We start from the raw sequence: 22,112 nt of genomic DNA, 5'->3' as shown, positions 1-22,112 counted from the left end.
ATATATATATATATGTATGTATACAAGCCGAGGAGACGTTACTGCATGACTTAATGTGGAATTAAATGTAAAATTGAATGGGTGATTAATGTTTGGCACAAAAAAAGGGCACTTTTAAGGTCATGGAATTTATTAACTTATTTTTGGTTTCTTTCGTATAAGAGTGCAAAGAAATTTTGTTTACATTTTGGTCTAAATAAGAGAGCGAATTTGTATCTTCCATTTTATGTAATAAGATTCCTACTATTGACTATTAAATAGTTCTCAACTAAACGCTAATTTCTTTACACTATGTAGCAAAAACTACTACCCAGGGTTAGCCATTGTAACTCCGATCCTCTTACTAAAGTTATGTAGTAGAATTAACCGAACATTCACGTAGACTGTACTACATTTTTCTCTCAGTCTACATACGAGCTAGTCTACTTAAGGAGGGCTACATTGTGCTATTGAACCTTTTTTTACTTGAGCACGCTAAGTTCAACTTACTTGTAACTGTTGAGAGATAGCTAAAAAAATTATAAAAAAAAAAATTTGCAGAATTGAAAAAAGCAATGCCAAAATGTTGCTAAGACAATGCCAGAAAGTAATTTAGAGAGCAAAAAATATGTGAATGACAAGCAAATGAACATGGTATGTTCTGAATTCTGTAAGTGAAGGGTGAGCTCGTAGATTCCTTATAGGAATGAATAAATTTAGTTTTTATTGGTCAAGAACCAGCCATCGCATCGGCCCAAAAATATTATTTGCTCTAATTTACAATACTTATATGTTTCTTTTAAATCGTTGACTTGGCATTGTGGTGTAAGGTTGCACTGGATAACATTTGTACAGTAGTGTTGGAACATTATACGCAAGCTGGCGTTGACCTACTGTTAAAATTTTCATTTTATGTGATGCATAATATTGAATTCATTCATCGAAGAAAGAATTATGTGTCCATAAACTAAAGTATTAAAATTTAAAATATTTTATATAATTGAGTAATTGGAATATTTTCGATTTAAAAAAGTAATCAGCAACCATGTTATGTGTTATCTAATGATTTGATTGATTTAGAAAAGCCAGAAATAGATCTTTTTACAAACGAAACAGATTATAAAGTTATAGACTCTCATTTACAATGTTCATAAAATGTATAGTTTTCTTAACTTAAATTATTTCTATGTAGACCAATTAGAGCTCAAGCTAATGACTCTTAATTTACACAAGCGCAATCGTGGTGTAATAATTATACAGCAAACAATGGTAAAAACGGCTGAACTTTTGGATTTTACATTTGGTACAAGTTAACGTTGAATCTGTGTACAATATTCGTTGTGGATGATTCGCAGTTATAAATGTTGATATTGTTGATTGTTCACATCCTCACTGGTATTAGTACAAATTGATTGTGGAATCTCTGTGAGATTGTTTGGGGTTTGCATGCATAGCTCAAGTTTGGCGACGGTAGCTCTATTCAAAGAAACTAAGTGATATGTCACGTGAGTGCAGAATCAGATATACAGATTGATATTAACCAATTGCTGAGCATTCACTTTGAATTTGTTTTGAACGGAGCTGCGTATTTCGAAGTAATGAGTATAAAGTTTATGAGATGGGATATCACGAAGACATTGGCGTGAGCAAGTCACACGGCAACGAGACGTGCAATTTTCGCTAGCTCTACTTGTCCACATGTGACAGGCTGTTACTGACAAGTTTTTTAGAAATGTTTTTCTATCATCAGCGTACTTTAAAAAATTAGCAAGTGGTATTTATAAAGTGTAAATAGATCTTTTACTAGACAGAAAAAAAGGAACAAAATAAATGAGTTTTTAAAAGTGTAAATAGATCTTTTACTAGACAGAAAAAAAGGAACAAAATAAATGAGTTTTTAAAAGTTAAAATAGTGTTATAAGCTTATTCATTCTTAAAATACTGTAACTACACAATTATACATAAAATATTTTTAACCATTGCTTCGTGCAGTATTTTTGTTGTTATACAAAAAATTCTTATTTTTCACCTTTCATGCTTGTACTTGCATTTTTTTTAATTCATATCGCATTGACTATTTAGCCTTTTCTTTTCTGATTGGAGACCTGTGTTGACATGTTGTTATCAAGATAGTCTCATCCAAGAGTATTTATGTTAAATGTATTTTTTTTCAGCAATTTTCCTTTACAGGTAAAAAAAAATTAGTAGATTCAGATCTTTGAAATATTTTCAGCTACAGTCTTTGTGTCCCATGTAGTAGTTCTTAAACCTGCACTTAAATTTTTCCTGTGCAGTTTCATAACAATATTTTGATGTATAAAAATACATATTATTTTCTCAAAACTTCCTGGACTACTTATAAAAATAGATAAGAGTTAAAACGCTATTACTTGAATTTATTTTCGAACTTGCACGCCTTGCGTCACTTTTTATACAAGCTCCATTGTCACATGCGTTTTGTTCCATGTGCTGTGGCATGGAAGTGCCACTTTGCATTTATGGAAATGTCTTCAACATGGTGTAGTTAATGGCAAAAATGTAAGTCTTTTTAAAAATGCTGTGCAGCGACACCAGTAAAATATATTACGTAGTTAACAGAGCTTCTGGTCAGAAGTCAGCAAATTTTCTGAGTCCATGTTTTTCCTCTCGGACTTGATTTTGAATTTTGAGGCATAATTCTTAAAAACTTAAAATTATAAAGAAGTAATTGTTTTTGATCAAATAAATTGCTGCTATTTTATAGTTTGCATGAGTAACTATCATTTATTTTATCATTATTAAAAAATAGTTTCACTTTTTTTAAGGTCTCACTTGATAAACACCTCTTATTACTGATTTTTTAGAACTCATTTTCTTTCAACACTTTAAGCATTTTAACCAATCTTTTAGAACAATGTAAAAACAATGCTTTTTTCCGCTTATTTTAAGTGTTAGACAATAGCTGCAGTAATGATACTTTCGATTTTCTGACGTATTTACATCTTGTAGTTTTATTTTTAAACTTTTTTGTTATAAGATAATAATCATTCGTAGATTATTTATCATCTGACACTTTCTATCTACAAACTTCAAAAATTTAAATTGATATTACTGAAAGTAAAAATATTACTAAAAGTTATTTTCAGTTGTATTTAAAAGAGTTTTTATTAGATTTGCAGAAACAACCCTTCAATTTTTTAATACTTCATAGCACTCTTAAATAGATCAAAACAACGCTTTAAGGACAGAGCTTGACCATAGCTACTTATCATCAAATAATGATTACACTTGTGCACAAAAAAAATTAACAAATGTACACATATAATTACATAAAATGTCTTGACAGCAGATTTTTTTAAAGAGCGGAACATGTAAGCAACATTACAAATATAATAAACAGACTAGTAAGATGCCCTATCAACACCCTTAGTATGTTACTACCCATGCATCACCATATGATGGCGCAAAGAAGGCAACAACTACATGTTTTGCTTCCATGCAGCTTGCTCATATCAATGTCTTTATTTGCTTGTAATTCACGCATTTTTTTTCTGTCCTAAATTTGTCTAAATTTGTCTAAAATAAAAATTTGTATATTTAATGTTAAAGCATTGCTCTTTTGATTCCTAGCAATTTTATTTTTGAAGTGAAACGTCTGATGCTGAATCTGGAACAGCCGCGTAAGGGGAAAAGCATTATTAAGTAGTCACCTACCCTGCAGCTCAAGCCCTCTACTCAATCTTCTCTCTTACACTCTCTCTCTCTCTAGCTCCGTCTCTCTCTTTCGCAGCACGCACACTCTACAACTGTGTACTGCTCCGTCTCTCTTTCTCTCACATGTAATTCCCCTTGCTCCCTTCCTCTTACGCGGCTACTATACGTATACATGTGTACATATATTATAGATATGTTAGTAAGTTAGTATGTATGTTTTTACGCTACGACTCAACTTCAACACTAAACCGATGCGCTTGCTAAAGCTGAGATAAAGCTATCGAGAAAAGGGAATGAAAGAGAGAAACAACAGCTGTACCAACATTCTAGAGGCAAAAAAGTGTAGTGTGTGTGCGTGTGTGTATGTGTGTGTATATATGCTGGTGAAGCTGACGCCCCCTTGCGCTATACGTGCCAACCCTCTATTAACAGATCAAGTAGACAAAATAACGACATAACTCGTGTATTTATCAATGCAGGTTAATAATAAATTCACAACAGCAGAATATGTGACTTAAAAAGGAGTTGATAGAACGTATAATAACATAAATATTAATTTTCCAATAGAATTTTTAAACAATATCAAAAAATGTCTTCCACTCTACGAATAAAAATTGAAAATAAATGCTATAGTAGCGTTAATAAGAACTTTAAGTTTATCAAACGGTCTCTGTAAAGGTACAAGACTAAGAATAGCAAATTTATTTAAGTATAATATAGAAGCAGTAATAATAACGGGAGGAAAAAAAGCAAAATTTACATTCCTAGAATAACATTGAATACTGGCACCTCATCATCATAACCTTTTGTTTTCTATAAAAAAAAGTTTCGCTTTGTGTAAGCATGTTCTATGTTTATCAACAAATTCTAAAAAAAGAGTTTTAATTCCTTAGGATTGTGTATTGAAAAACCTTAATTCTTTTACGGATAATTATACGTTGCTTGATGAAAATGTAAGAATCCAAAAAGAATTTCCATTCAAATTGAATCCGAGAATAAATCAGAAACCAGAAATATTGTTTAGCAAAAAGTTTTTCAGTAATTCAAAAATATGTTACTTTGAAGATCGTGAGATTTGAATAAACGTATGTTAATTCATAAAAACCATAAAAAAAAAATATATGAAAAATGTGAAACGGGTTTTAAAGAAACAGATGGGTTAAAATGACATATAAAATGTCTCAAAATTAAGTTAACAGAACGAATTATTGTTTCAAAAGCTTAATTGTGATTGTCTATTTAATTAAACCTCCTTCTAAATTCTTTTTTTTTGTTAATAACGTCCTCAGGTAATCAAAAATTTTATATTTGGGTAAAGTAAACATGAACCAAAAAAAGATTTGAAATGTAAAAGTTTGATTAAGTTTAACAAATACTGGTAATTCGAAGACATAAAGTAAGTAAAGCGGAGCGAATAATCAGAGGGAGACCTATAATCGGTAACTTAAAAAATCTCAAAAACGAGGAATGACTTGGGTACTAAATTTCGTATATTATTTAACATTTATGATGGTAACACATTCTATTAATAAGTATTCTTTGAAGGGAAGTGGTGGGGGATCGAGGGGGGAGCTAAGGGGGGAGCTCGGGGGAGTGGTAGGAAGCTCACTCAAATAGAAATGACGTTAAAACAAGCAAATAAATACGTAAATCGAGGAGAAGCTAAGGAGCAGTGGGGGCGAGCTGTGACTCACTTTCGTCAATACAACTATTTTATATCGGGATAGAAATATACATATATATATTTACTAGTGGGACTTTATCCCCCCCTGCGCTGTCCACGCGCCAACCCCCGACTGTTCTAGCTGAGAAAAATAGTCTTTAAATTTGATCTGTTAGTGGGAAGAGGTTCGTACCCAGAATTTCATTAAAAAAAAAGTTTTTGATCTACTTTGAAAAGCATTAGTAATATATTAATCAGTTAATTTCCACACTACCGAAAAAGTATGATTGTGGTACGTTGAGAGTTTTTTTTAGAACTCTCCGTTATGTTTAGAGTAAAGAGGTGTACATTACTTTTTAATTAATTGAATTTGAAATAACAAGAAGTTTCAATTAGTTTAATTACATATTGATTATTTAAACTTTATATAACATATACTTTGTATTATTTTCATTACTATTATGCATTCTATATTTTTTTTAATTAATATAAGTGGTTACAAAAAATTTTTCATTTTCAAATTCAATGACAAATATGAAAATAATTTTTTACAGTGTTCCACACTGTTAATTAAAAAAATTGTTTGGACTTTGTAGTTTCAAAATTTAATTAAAAATTAAACTAAATTTTTTTTAAATTTTCAAGAAGAAAGAATATTAAAGTTATCGTAAAAGGGGTTAAAAATTGTTTATCAGAAATTTTTCTTATTTTCTGTACAGTGATAAGGATTTTCACATAAGAGCTCGTCCTTTAGTAATTAATAATGCTGTTGATAAATGACAAAATTATCATGAATTATGGTAGGAAACAATTATTATTCAAATGTAAAAAGTAGTCATATATATATTAACATAATGTCAAAAAATAGGACTTATTGTACAAGTATTGAAATTAAAAGCTTCTCAGTTTTATTTAATGTTCACGCTATAGTTAATTTCTCGAACAACGATATTCAAACGTATGGAAATTTAAATAGTAATCTTCAACTAAAAATTATTCTTAAAGGAAAAATATAATACAAAATTTTGCACTTGGTCGATTAAACATTAAATCTTCAAAAGATATTGAAAGATTTTTTTTATACTTGTATTAAATAAAGTAACTGGTTTTACATTGTTCAAAGACATTAAAACATATGAAGAAATAACTTATAAAAATTTTAAAGATACCGCAATTGCAATGGATTTAATAGACAATGATAAAAAAATCGATGATATTTTTAAAGATGCAATAGCTGTTATGTTTCCTTATCAATGAAGACAATTTTTTAATTGGTTCTCAATTTCAGAAAACGTTTAAAGTTATGAAATATAGAATAAACGCAAGAAATTTTTAACAAAGGGTTTGCCTGATAATAAAGATAATCTAGCTTTTTTACATATTAACTAAATTTAAAAATCAGAAGATTAATAATGTACATGTTTTAATTCACCTGGATCAAACAAAATAAAGAGTAAAATAAAAGATATGGATGATGTAATACGTTTTAGAGAAGAAATGTTTAACTCGATGTATAAAAGTTCGAATAATGACCAGTAAAATATATTTCATATTATTTGCGAACAAAAAAATAATATTCTTTATAAATGGTCCTGGAGGGTCAAGAAAAACTTATTCATACAAAACATTAAGTAATTTTTTTATTTCTCATAATAAAAAAATCATGTCATAGGAAACTTGAGTCAGATAAAAAAAATTAAAAAAAGTTGATTTAATTATTTGGTATGAGGCTTTAATGTTTTAAAAAATAGCATTAGAAATTGTAGACAGAACATTAAAAGATTTATTTACAATTGTTCAATGAATAGTGTTATACTTACATCGTGTAACGAGAACACCTCTTATTTAAATAATCAAATTTTTAAAAAATTAACTGGAGAAACTTAAATTATACTTGGGATAATGCAATTTATAGAGGAATTTCTAAATCAGACGATAATATTTATTTAAATTTTCTGGTTGAAATGTTAAACAATATTCGTAAAGAATTACCACCTCAGGAACTGAATCTAAAATTTGGTACAATAGTGATGTTACTAAGAAATTTTAGTATATCAGATTAACTCTGTAATGAAACACGTTTATAAATCACAAAATTATTACAGTATAATATAAAAGGAGAAATAATAACTGGAGAGAAAGTTTAGAGCAAAGTCTTTATTCCAAGAATAACTTAAGACTCAGGAAACTCCTCAACATTACTGTTTATTTTGTATCGTAAACAATTTCCAATCGTTGTGGCATTTGCTATGACAATAAGCAAATCCTAAGGTCAAAGTTTTAATAATGTAGGTTTGTATTTAAAAATCCTTATTTCTTAATGATCAATTATATGTGGCTTTATCAGGATGCAAAAATTAAAATAGATTGTTTATTTAAGTAGAAAGGCAAAAAAATACAGAAATAGAAAATATTGTTTGGAAAGGGATTTTCACATAATTTATTGACTTTACTTGATGATTTCTTACGATAAATCAGCAATATTTATGGTAATAAATAACAAGTCACTTATAATTATTTCAACATTTAACAAGTATACATTACATGATGTAAGAAAAATATAAAGGGAATTAGGACAACAAACCAGGAAGGATGAATGGGGCATGGGACCCACGGTAAGAACAAAGTTCTTCAAACATGACATGAGTATAAAAACACAGTTTCTCAGGTAACAAGAGGGTCACCGGACTCGTAGAAAAAACGAAGCTCTATAAACGTTAGTACTGCATTAATGTAGTTTACCAAACAAAACCTTGAAAAAAGAATAAAAAGAAAAAAAAAAAATAGTTCAGTACTCATGATGGTTGAACTTCGTGAGTACTGTATTTATGCACAATGTTGAGAGGAGGTCTGGCAACCCCCTTGTTACCCAAGAAATTGTGTTTATACTCATGTCATGTTTAAAGAACTTTGTTCTTACCGTGGGTCCCATGCCCCATTTATCCTTCCTGGTTTGTTGTCCTAATTCCCTTTATATTTTTCTTACATCATGTAATGTATACTTGTTAAATGTTGAAATATTAATTAGTGACTTGTTATTTATTACCATAAATATTGCTGATTTATCGTAAAAAATCATCAAGTAAAGTCAATAAATTATGTGAAAATCCCTCTCCAAACAATATTTTCTATTTCTGTATTTTTTTGCCTTTCTACTTAAATAAATAAATTATTTTAATTTTTGCATCCTGATGAAGCCACATATGATTGATCATAAGAAAATAAGGATTTTTAAATACAAACCTACATTATTAAAACTTTGACCTTAGGATTTGCTTATTGTCATAGCAAATGCCACAACGATTGGAAATTGTTTACAATACAAAATAAACAGTAATGTTAAGGAGTTTCCTGAGTCCAAAGTTATTGTTGGAATAAAGACTTTGCTTTAAACTTACTCTCCAGTTATTATTTCTCCTTTTATATTATACTGTAATAATTTTGTGATTTATAAACGTGTTCCATTACAGAACTAATCTGATATACTAAAATTTCTTAGTAACATCACTATTGTACCAATTTTTAGATTCAGTTCCTGAGGTGGTAATTCTTTACGAATATTGTTTAACATTTTAACCAGAAAATTTGAATAAATATTATCGTCTGATTTAGAAATTCCTCTATAAATTGCATTATCCCAAGTATAATTTAAGTTTCTCCAGTTAATTTTTTAAGAATTTGATTATTTAAATGAGAGGTGTTCTCGTTACACGATGTAAGTATAACACTATTCATCGAACAATTGTAAATAAATCTTTTAATGCTCTGTCTACAATTTCTAATGCTATTTTTTAAAACATTAAAGCCTCATACCAAATAATTAAATCAACTTTTTTTAATTTTTTTTATCTGACTCAAGTTGCCTATGACATGATTTTTTTATTTTGAGAAATAAAAAAATTACTTCATGTTTTGTATGAATAAGTTTTTCCTGACCCTCCAGGACCATTTATAAAGAATATTATTTTTTTGTTCGCAAATAATATGAAATATATTTTACTGGTCATTATTCGAGCTTTTATACATCGAGTTAAACATTTCTTCTCTAAAACGTATTACATCATCCATATCTTTTATTTTACTCTTCATTTTGTTTGATCCAGGTGAATTAAAACATGTACATTATTAATCTTCTGATTTTTAAATTTAGTTAATATGTAAAAAAGCTAGATTATCTTTATTATCAGGCCAACCCTTTGTTAAAAATTTCTTGCGTTTATTCTATATTTCATTACTTAAAACGTTTTCTGAAATTGAGAACCAATTGGAAAATTGTCTTTATTGATAAGGAAACATAACAGCTATTGCATCTTTAAAAATATAATCGATTTTTTTATCATTGTCTATCAAATCCATTGCAATCGCAGTATCTTAAAAGTTTTTATAAGTTATTTCTTCATATGTTTTAATGTCTTTAAACAATGTAAAACCAGTTACTTTATTAAATACAAGTTTTAAAAAAATCTTTCAAGATCTTTTGAAGATTAAATGTTTTATTAACCAAGTGCAAAATTTTGTATTATATTTTTTCTTTAAGAATAATTTTTAGTTAAAGATTACTATTTAAATTTCCATACGTTTGAATATCGTTGTTCGAGAAAATAACTATAACGTGAACATTAAATAAAACTGAGAAGCTTTTAATTTCAATACTTGTACAATAAGTCCCATTTTTTAACTTTATGTTAATATATATATTACTACTATTTACATTTGGGTGATAATTGTTTCCTACCATAATTTATGATAATTTTGTCATTTATTAACAGCATTATTAATTACTAAAGAACGAGCTCTCATGTAAAAATTCTTGTCACTGTACAGAAAATAAGAAAAATTTCTGATAAACAATTTTTATCCCCTTTTACGCTAACTTTAATATTCTTTCTTCTTAAAAATTTAAAAAAAATTTAGTTTAATTTTTAATTAAATTTTGAAAGTACAAAGTCCGAACATTTTTTTTAATTGACAGTGTGGAACACTGTAAAAAAATTATTTTTATATTTGTCATTGAATTTGAAAATGAAAAATTTTTTGTAACCACTTATATTAATTAAAAAAATATAGAATGCATAATAGTAATGAAAATAATACAAAGTATATGTTATATAAAGTTTTAATAATTAATATGTAATTAAACTAATTGAAACTTCTTGTTATTTCGAATTCAATTAACTAAAAAGTAATGTACACCTCTTTACTCTAAACATAACTGAGAGTTCTAAAAAAAACTCTCAACGTACCACAATCATACCTTTCCGGTAGTGTGGAAATTAACTAATTAATATATTACTAATGCTTACCAAAGTAGATCAAAAACTTTTTTTTTAATGAAATTCTGGGTACGAACCTCTTCCCACTAACAGATAAAATTTAAAGACTATTCTTCTCAGCTAGAACAGTCGGGGGTTGGCGCGTGGACAGCGCTGGGGGGTGAAGTCCCACTAGTAAATATATATATGTATATTTCTATCCCGATATAATATAGTTGTATTGACGAAAGTGAGTCACAGCTCGCCCCCACTGCTCCTTAGCTCCTCCTCGATTTACGTAGTTATTTGCTTGTATTAACGTCATTTTTATTTGAGTGAGCTTCCTACCACTCCCTCGAGCTCCCCCCTTAGCTTCCCCCTCGCTCCTCCACCACTTTCCTCCAAGGAATACTTATTAATAGAATGTGTTACCATTATAAATGTTAAATAATATACGTAATTTAGTAACCAAGTCATTCCTCGTTTTTGAGATTTTTTAAGTTACCGATTATAGGTCTCCCTCTGATAATTCGCTCCGCCTTACTAACTATATGTCTTTAAATTACTAGTATTTGTTGAACTTAATTAAACTTTCACATTTCAAATCTTTCTTTGGTCCATGTTTACTTTACCCAAATATAAAATTCTTGATTACCTGAGGACGTTATTAACAAAAAAAAAGAATTAAAAAGGAGGTATAATTAAATCGACAAACACAATTAAGCTTTTGAAACAATAATTCGTTCTGTTAACTTAATTTTGTGACATTTTATATGTCATTTTAACCCATCTGTTTCTTTAAAACCCGTTTCACATTTTTTATATATTTGTTTTTCATGGTTTCTATGAATTAACATACGTTTATTCAAATCTGACAATCTTCAAAGTTACATATATTTGAATTACTGAAAAATTTTTTGCTAAACAATATTTTTGGTTTCTGATTTATTCTCGGATTCAATTTAAATGGAAATTCTTTTTGGATTCTAACATTTTCATCAAGCAACGTATAATTATCCGTAAAAGAATTAAGGTTTTTTAATACACAATCCTAAGGAATTAAAACTCTTTTTTTAGAATTTGTTGATAAACATAGAACATGCTAATACAAAGCGAAACTTTTTTCTATAGAAAACAAAAGGTTATGATGATGAGGTGCCAGTATTCAATGTTATTCTAGGAATGTAAATTTTGCTTTTTTTCCTTCCGTTATTATTACTGCTTCTATATTATACTAAAATAAATTTGCTATTTTTAATCTTGTACCTTTACAGAGACCGTTTGATAAACTTAAAGTTCTTATTAACGCTACTATAGCATTTATTTTCAATTTTTACTCGTAGAGTGGAAGACATTTTTTGATATTGTTTAAAAATTCTATTGGAAAATTAATATTTATGTTATTATACGTTCTATCAACTCCTTTTTAAGTCACATATTCTGCTGTTGTGAATTTATTATTAACCTGCATTGATAAATACACGAGTTATGTCGTTATTTTGTCTACTTGATCTGTTAATAGAGGGTTGGCACGTATAGCGCAAGGGGGCGTCAGCTTCACCAGCATATATACACACACATACACACACGCACACACACTACACTTTTTTGCCTCTAGAATGTTGGTACAGCTGTTGTTTCTCTCTTTCATTCCCTTTTCTCGATAGCTTTATCTCAGCTTTAGCAAGCGCATCGGTTTAGTGTTGAAGTTGAGTCGTAGCGTAAAAACATACATACTAACTTACTAACATATCTATAATATATGTACACATGTATACGTATAGTAGCCGCGTAAGAGGAAGGGAGCAAGGGGAATTACATGTGAGAGAAAGAGAGACGGAGCAGTACACAGTTGTAGAGTGTGCGTGCTGCGAAAGAGAGAGACGGAGCTAGAGAGAGAGAGAGTGTAAGAGAGAAGATTGAGTAGAGGGCTTGAGCTGCAGGGTAGGTGACTACTTAATAATGCTTTTCCCCTTACGCGGCTGTTCCAGATTCAGCATCAGACGTTTCACTTCAAAAATAAAATTGCTAGGAATCAAAAGAGCAATGCTTAAACATTAAATATACAAATTTTTATTTTAGACAATTTTAGACAAATTTAGGACAGAAAAAAATGCGTAAATTACAAGCAAATAAAGACATTGATATGAGCAAGTTGCATGGAAGCAAAACATGTAGTTGTTGCCTTCTTTGCGCCATCATATGGTGATGCATGGGTAGTAACATACTAAGGGTGTTGATAGGGCATCTTCCAAGTCTGTTTATTATATTTACAATGTTGCTTACATGTATCCTCCCTGGTTTGTTGTTTCAATTCCTTTTGTATTTTATTCATTTATTCAATTTTTTGTTTTTATTTATTGTTTTGTTTTATTTTATTTAAATTCCTTTTTTTTGTTCCTTTTTTTTTATTTTTTTTTTTACATTTTATTTTTTTTTTATATTCGATTATATTACTTGTTTTTCCATTTTTTTGTATTTCCTTTATTTCATTCTTTTTATTTATTTTTTTTTTTTTTTTATTTTGTTTTTTTTTTTTAGATATATTATTCAGAAAACAAATACATAATTTATTATGAATTGAATGCATTTTCAGTGAATGCAAATAAAAATGGAATGTTATAGTTACAAACCACACGACAAGTACAAAAAACCGAGTTTCTTTAGTCGGCAGCGCTCGTAGCAGAGTTGGTAATGTACTGGACCCATATGCAGGAGGTCGAAGGTTAAAGTCTCTGAAGTGGAAAATGTTTTTTTTTTTTTTTTTTTTTAAGAATTCTAAAAGAAAAAATTTCTAAGTTAAAGAGAAATTATTGTGAAAAAATAAAATCAAAATTTGTTTAAAAATTAATTGCTTGGGAGTGTGAGGGGTAATGGTGGGCAAAGGTATGCAGAAGAGTAACACGGCACGGTTGGCAGATATACATATATAGTGGGGGGAGGGGAAGTGTGTAGAGAACAGTAGGTGAGGGGGACGGGTTAAGGGGGAAAACTTGAGAGGAAGAGACTTCGGGTAATCCATTTCTGTTTAAAAAAATCTGTTGGTTTTAAAATTCCAGCCCCCCGAGTACGCGACATAAAGAACTTCGTTCTAAAATGGTATGGGGGGATTGGAGGTCTAAAGAAAAAGTTAGAAAATGTCAAGTTAGTGATAAAAACGGTCCAATTTCAGCTTATTCGTGGGGGGCCGTGGGTGGTCTGTGGGGGCTCTAGAGGGTCTGCAGGGGGGCTGTGGGGGAATATGTGGAGTGCATCACACAAATAGCTATAAAATATAGGGATATACATACATGTTTATACGTAGTGACTCATGCGGAATTTACGTGCTTCTAACATATATATTATTAACATGGTAGCATTATGCGGTCGTCCACATAATTTCACTTTCATCTTCATAATAATTCTTACATGCACGTGATTGTCCGCATAAGTTACTATTTATAAACACACACACATATATATATATATATATATACATTTGTATACATACATGTGTATGTGTGTTGCACGATTCGGTCATTATACACATGTTCTTATGTATACACATATGTAAAAAAACGTGCATAGGGTATTGAATATGTATTATGGGACAACCTTACTTTTAAAAATAAGAAAAAACGTTGTATCTTGACAGGAAAGCTAAATTTGCTAAAAATAACAATTTTTACGGGTTACCAAAAGGGAAACTACATGGTCAAGGTGCACAAATGTAGTGGAGTTGGACTATGCACAAATAATAACCTAAATTATTTGATTTTGTTACTAATTCTTAAAAAGAATGCATAAAATGAATTTTATTTCCTATGCCGTATTTGGAAAATTAATATAAACCTTTACGAAATTTAAAAAAATTTTTCTTTAACACAACCTTCAAAAATGCGAAAAACAGTTATATGTTGAAAGGAAATCTAGATAGTAAATTATAAATAGTCATAGAAAACAAATTGAATAAATAAAAACAACTTTGCAACGGAAAATGCCTTTACGTCTCGTTTTCCTCAATATTAATAATGAATTGTTTTACTTGTATGGTAGCCAAAATTAAAAAAAAAATTTTCATTTGTCGGATACATTAACTCTCACATGAATCGACAGTACACATGCTTATGATGTCATATCAAACGTACGAATTTCATGTAAAAGTAATTTTTGTCCTGTGTAACTGGACAAAAGCACCTTTTTCGGAGCACTATGGTAAAAATTTTTGTTTTGTTCTGCATTACATGATCATAAATTCGTAAATATATTAATACGTATATCAAAGCAAACATGGAAGTACTTTGAATGTTCAAGTCACATGTTACATAAGTATATGTATTTTATGAACGCGCGTGCTCGAATGCGTAATAATAATGAAGGTCTTACTATTTTAATATAGGATTCTTAAGGACCTTTTAAAATTATGTGTAATCTAATTTTCTCAATTTGTACTATACCGAGTTTAATAACATTTGAGTTGGATGTCTTACTTCTGCCGAGGGTCCCAAGATCCACACCTGATTTAATTAAACTGTGGCAAATTTCAAAGAAGTGTTCTGAACTTCGGAGGCATTTTTCTCAACGAAAAAACAAGTTTTGAGAAAAAACAAAAAATACCATTAGAAATAGTAGATCCAAATCTATCGGTTCTTATTTTTTTATAGCTTTTTCAGCTATCTCCTGACCGTAACGAGTAAGTTAAATATCGTGTTGTAGGGAGAAAAAAGCTCCACGTGCGCAAGGTGGCTTGCTCTCGGTGGACAAGCTTGAATACGTGTATATGGTACAGTTGAGGCTTTAATCGATATGTTAAACTTGCAAAATACCACCAAAGATTAGGAAACGTTCTTTAGACCAATTAATACACCCGTATTGATTGTACAATGAATATTTATTTACTAACTCTTTCTTTTACCACACTATGCTTTTAGGTTTGGTCTTTTACTTTTTTAATAATTCTTTTGCAGCAATTGATTGGTATATTTATTAATAAAAGAAAAGAAAAAAACAAAATTAATCAAAGTAATGGTTAAAGTAAGTTGATTACGTAAACTTAAGTATGTGCATACATGCGAATTCTTGTGAGTACAACCAAACTGGCCTGGGGACAGAAAAGAAGCTAATAGAAAATGAGGGAGTACTGGTGCCCCTTTTTGTGCTGATTCCATGCAGCTTTAACTTAGGTGGATGCCGTTCTGCTATTTAGAAGTGTCAAATTTAGCACTTTCTTACTTGGCAACTTATCATAATCAGACTCTCTATGTATTACTTTCTGTGAATATAATAAGCATCTTCAGAAATTATATTTGATTTTTAAACACGAGTTTTGTAAGGCAGAAACTCTGCCATAATATTAGTAACCTGCAACTGGGACTGAATCTAACTTAAACCAATTGTCTAGCTACACATTCTTTTATATAATCTTCCTTCATGTCTGTCATATGTCTTTACTCGTAACTGTTTCTGACATGACTATTAACTTCGGCAGTTCTATTATTGCATCACAATTTTAGAGAGAGGTATCAGTTGGTAAGAACTAGTGGTAGTAAGGATTAAAAAGATGCCATCTCTTGAAATGCATCACTTATAGCCACGTATTCAACGGAACATATAAACAGAGCTATGTGAGACTTTTTTTTGCTCCTTAAATTAACTGCGTTATGAAACAGTTTTATTATACGGCCATTCGTCATTAGTAAACCTTCGCAATCTACAAAGTTTATAGATACCAAACAAGAATGCAAGAATTTAGATACCTGCATACTTTTTTGGCCATTCCTCACTCATTTTTGGTTAGACTGACTTGATGTCAGTATAAAACGCTTAAAGCGTATGCTTTATTTAGATAAACCATGTTTACCAAGCCGTTTTTCTTATTATCATTAGGCTCTGATCTCTTATTTGTTTAATACTTTTTTTTAGTTTTTTTGTGTCTCATCTTTCTTTATTTGCTACTTAGTTTATGACTATGGGTGTTCTCTGGGGATGCATTAAACAGCTGTCAAAGCGCTTCAACATTTTATTTATGTATTTTTCTGGAGTAAGTACATCAGTGTTATCACATCTGATTTACATTAAATTAAATTGTAAAAATGTCTTTGGCTCTCTCATGGCAGTCATGTCAACCTTCATCAAACTCAAACTCAAATCTAGCCGTTTTTTCTTGTAGCTTTCCAACATCACCACAAGCAATCAAGTAGACATCCCCGTATGGCAGAAGCTTTAAAAGCCCGTTTTCCTCTCTCTAGATGAATCGACATGGTTACAGCTTGTAGGCTTTTGAGCTAAATTTTACTGCTATTTTTTAATTTTTTAAGTTTTTCTCTCCTATTATTTCTTAAGTTTGTTGGTCACTTTTTCTTACTAGAATTTAAAAACTTAAACTTAAACCTCTATTTTATTTAATATATTATTCCAACGTTTTCTACGAGCTGTATTGTATGTATCTTTGTAGACTAGTTTCTCAATAAATCGCACATTACTGCTTTTGTCAGATTTGCTTCTTCTGGTTTATATAACAAATACCGTATCAATTTGTATGTTACTTATGTAATGAATTTACGTAAGGAGTCAACCTCAGGTCTAGTTTTTCTTAAATTTTTACATAGCGTATACTACTGTTTCTGTTACGTTTCAACTCTGGTTTAATTTTTAACAAAAGAGGTGTCATGTTGTTCAAGCTATGTGGTGTTCTGTTGAATAAGCATCATACACTGTCGTACTCACCGCAAAATCCCACATGGTTTTTTGTAGTTTTATGTCATTCATTCGTGATTTAACTTGATTTTTAATACATTGATCTCATTTTTTGACTATGCTATTATGCTCTGGTAAGACGGAAATACCTAGTTGTAGTTTTGCTCTGATTTTCTAATACTTCCAGCGTACATCTTATTATTAATTCTGAGCCTTGATAACTACTCAAAACAGTGATCGATTTTCGTCTTATTTATTATTAGACAGGCAATAACTACATCTAAGAAGTTATCTAAAAATAATAAGATAAATGTATACTCTTTGAGACAACTTACTGGAGTTATGGGACTTATGGTATCTGCATCAATTATTTGAAGTAGTCAAATTTCTCTGTGTCTAACTTGTTAAAAAGGTTTTTTAAACTAATTTAGTAAGCTTTAAAACATTGCAAACTTCTCGTTCTTAAATTGACTTATTGAACTTTGCATCCTGTAAATCATTAATCATGGAAAATATTTGTTAAGACTTCTGTCAATTTTTCACAAATGTATGTATCAATCTAACATGCCGAAGCATTGCTATATGGTTATAGTTTAGTGAAATTATATTTATGGTATCAAATTTAAATTCAGTGTCTTTTCTGTCTGAGTCCTTTAAATGGTTTATTTTTTTATCACAAATTGTATCACAAAAATTATAGATTTTAGACCACGGTTTGTTAAGTTCTGTTCCAAAATGCATGTTTTTATTGTCATCTGCTCTAACTTGTCTAATACTGCTTTCATGGTCAGATATGAATATCTAGTATTAGTTAAGTAGGCTTTATATATCCATCTAATAAAAGATAGTTTACTCTCTTACTTTTGAACACTTTTATTTCTGTCTCTATAGTCCAGTACATAAATTTGTGTGATCCCGACAAAAGTAACTGATTGCATGCTAGGTCAAATATATCTCTCTTTTCTTTGTTGGAGTAAATTCTTAAACCTTTGTATGCTAGATTTCTCAGGGCATATAAATTTTAAGCAAGTGACTTAAAATTTATTACATTTTCTAGTTTAAATATTTTCTTGTCTAGTGTGTAACCTATATAACTTAACCTTCTTCCTTTAATCTTATTATCACCTCATCATTATCGTTTGTACACCTGATGTTAAAATTTTTTATCTTACCCATCGTTGTTACTATTAGTCTAATATTAGTCTTTAGTTATGGTGCACCTGAGTTTGCCAGGAATCATATAAATCCTGTATTTATATCTTAACTATATAGGTCTATCTACTTATTAATTATTAAAAGGGGAATTGATTGACTTTTACTATGTTATATATTATTTAGATCTTAGACCGATGGCTTTCTTTGATCTTAATTCTGCATTTTGTGAGTGTGGTCTCTACCACAATGCCTACCTATGTCCCTGGCCATCAGTAGACAGGTTTGGTGAGGCACTACTCCCAATATTATCTCTGCGGTACTTTGAATCAGAGAAGAAAAGGGCTGTGGATTGCTTCGTCATGTCTGTAGTATGTCGAAAAAAAGACAGGAGATAACTATCGCGCAGGATAAGAGGGCCGCCAAGTAAACGAAGAAGCTTCGATGGGAGGTGAAGTCTAATGTGGACCTAGGCTGTGCTGAGTACATTTACTTTGCAGCAAGCATTAAGCATGTTGTGGCGTTTGTAAATTGTGCAGCTTACTAAGGAGCATTAGACATGGGTGCCAGTTGTTAGAGAACCCAAATACTTGTCAGAACTCAAAAGGATTGGCATCTCTAGAAACTGGAGTCAATTTTTCTCACTGAGGCTGTGAAAAATCTACAAAGTGACACGCTACTGCTATCCCTGTGGTATGTATCAAGGCATCTCCCCTTCTTCTACAAAAGAAAAAAAATTTCCGTCCTTACTTCTTTCTAGCTTTGACCTTTTAGGATTAGATGATTTCCAAGAATTTGAGCTTGGATCTTCCATGCCTAATATATAACCACCCTTGTTGGAGTTATTAGAATTGTCTATGTTTCACCTTTTTGTAACATTAATCAATTCTAACTGTCTCTCAAAACAGGAGTAAAAGGCTGCTAGGTGGCCTTTTCATCGTCTGCACTTGTAGCACGTAGCTTTCATTCTCGTGCATTCTTCTCGCTTATGGCCTTTGTTTTCGCAGTTCATGCATAGCTCTGAGCATTTTAGCCTTTTATTAAAGCTGCTTCTTGCTGTATAGAATTTAGGATTTCAGTTGATAAAATGCTCAGTATTCCCATGTTTTTTTATTTTGAATTGCATACCTCTTACATTTGGCAAGTTTACAACTATAGCTTTGAAAAAAGCCCATCTAATTTTAATTTAAAAAAGTTTAGTCATCCAAGAAAAGTCATCACATGTTCTTACTATTTTATTAAATTTAATTAAAAAATAAAAGATGAATCCATTTTCTAGAATATATTTAAGATTGTACAATATTTTTTTAATTTTAGCTCATGGTAATATTTCATCACTATCCTCCATTTTTTTCAAGTTATTCTTTGAAATCTTAACTATGATCTACCTTAGAAGTATTTCCACCCTTTTCTATTTCATAATTTAAAGCATACTATTTTTTTTATTTTTTTCGAATACTCTTAAAACATATTTTTTAATTACTCTTATCTTAAGGACTTATTAAATAATTCTGGCTTCGTGACCGTAATCTTTATTTGACTGGTAGAGTTAGTAGAGTTAGAGCCTTTTCTCTACCTTCTGGGGCTCTTTTCGTGGGTCTTTTATCTTAAAGGTGCTTATTTTATGCGAAGCTTTTATCTATCACCTCTCTCATAACTTCAGCTGTTTTTTTACTTGGAGAGTCTATGTCTAAAAATAGAAATTTGATTTATTTTTAGTGCACTGGCGATTTTCTGTAAACAACAACCAAAGATCTTATTGCCTCCAAATAAGAAGGGGTAGCTGTTTCGTTTGGCGAGCGTCAACTAATGGAGCAGCACTTTATTCATGCCTCATGATAACCTAATTACTGCAATTTTTTTTAACTTTGATTTTAATGGCAGTAAAGGCATACAATAAACAAATGAATTTCATGGCAAACTGTCCAAAAGTTCATTCTCGATTCCGAAAAATGTGTACAACGTTTTTGTTCTATATTGAAAACCATTTTCAAGTAAACTGTAATAATACGAAGCAAAAAACATACAGACATACGTATTGCACGAATCATATGCAAATCAGACAACGATAATAATGGTTAAGCTCTCCAAACTTGCTTATTTGTAAGTTTGGATAGTTTAACCATTAGTATCGTTTTCTGATTGGCGTACGATTCGTGCAATACGTTTGTCTGTATGTTCTTTGCTTTTTATTATTACAGTTTACTTGCAAAGGGTTCGTTAAATGTCCACGTAAGTCACCCTTAGTCAACCTATATATATATATATATATATATATATATATATATATATATATATATATATATATATATATATATATATATATATATGTATATATAGATGGAGTGGGACTCAAGTGAATTAAACGTGTTTTAAGGATGTATACCAAGAACGTGAAGAACTATGCTGACTATCAACATTATTGTCATATTGTCAACATATATAGAATTTTAATTTGTTTGTGTGTTTGTGTAAGTGTGTGTATGTATGTATCTATTTATTTAATAATGTGGCAGTTCATCTCTGCTAAAGCCAAGTCTAACTATACAGAAATAACAGCTCTAAAGCTCCCATGACTCAGTTACACCTGTTACATGTAAAAAGGTCATACGTGTTTACCAAACGAACCGTTGAGAATCACAAATATTTACATATAAGCTTTCATTCTTTCGTATCTCTTGTTTTTTGTTTGTGGACTACCTCACCCTGCATTTTTTAAACTATTTTAAAGTGCCCTGGCTCCCCTTTGTCGTTGACTGGTCCTCATCCCGGTATTCTGTGTTCAACCTTCCAACTTTTTTTCTTACTTTTTCATTTAAAAAGAACACAACATGTGGATTTTAATATTTATTCCATCGACGTACTCGAGCATCGCCCTTGAAATGCCCTGATTCCCTAATTTTCAGCACAACTTCCCTGGGTATTGGTATCAATATACATGTTGAACTTACACGCTGGCATCAAGGGCATAGGAATGAGCATTCAATCTTTTTAAAGCTAACTAGCTTTGTTCTAAGTAAGTGGAAAATAGTTTACAAAAATATGATTAACAGTGAGAGAATTTATTTCATAAACGATGAAACTCTCAATTTATATGATCTCAATCCTACCTGTTAAAAGAAATAATAGCACCTTGTAAGGCAAAAATATTTTATTCAAAAAACATAACAAATTCTTAGTTTAGAAAGGGTTCAGATACCTCAACTATATTCTCTACCTTTATCATATTACTCATATTTTAAGGCTTGAAATATTATAAATAACTCTACCTGATAGCAATTCTAAAGTTCATACTAAGTGTTGTACACAACATAAGTTGAAGAACTATTTTTCAATGATAAAAAGACTGTACCCATCTTATCAATTTTTTTTTTTAAACTAATTTCTTTCCGTAAATGTAAACTAAGTTATAATTACTTTTGTACGTACCTTGTAATCCTGCATATCTAGCTTTTTTAACTGAAAAAGATATACAACATTAGTACACATTGTAGGATTAAAAAAATGTTATTGAAATATGTATCATAAATGTTTGATGTAGCTGTCATTGTTTCATGTATTTTTTCATGTAATTTTGTTTGGCCTGTGAAATTTAATGCAAAATTATAATACAAGAACTGTATTGTACTAAATTCTAAGGTGCAATTTATTTTTTTTCCATGTATGGTTCTTATGTGAGTATTTGATACTCTATTAAG

At 30.2% G+C, this 22,112-nt stretch overlaps 1 long non-coding RNA gene across 1 annotated transcript in view; it reads right to left on the bottom strand.

The window, feature by feature from the left end:
* The window catches only part of LOC149374114 (uncharacterized), a 98,255-nt gene that overhangs the window by 37,770 nt on the left and 38,373 nt on the right, over positions 1 to 22,112 (bottom strand). The window contains exon 2 of the long non-coding RNA XR_016293203.1: positions 21,844 to 21,873. This is a non-coding gene — a long non-coding RNA (uncharacterized LOC149374114). The remainder of the gene's footprint in view (positions 1 to 21,843; positions 21,874 to 22,112) is intronic.

This window comes from Copidosoma floridanum, unplaced genomic scaffold, assembly GCF_036245765.1.
Source record: "Copidosoma floridanum isolate Cflo_tuat_1 unplaced genomic scaffold, Cflo_Japanese_pri ptg000021l, whole genome shotgun sequence".
NCBI classification, from domain to species: domain Eukaryota; kingdom Metazoa; phylum Arthropoda; class Insecta; order Hymenoptera; family Encyrtidae; genus Copidosoma; species Copidosoma floridanum.
This window is presented reverse-complemented; position numbering and strand designations above follow the sequence as displayed.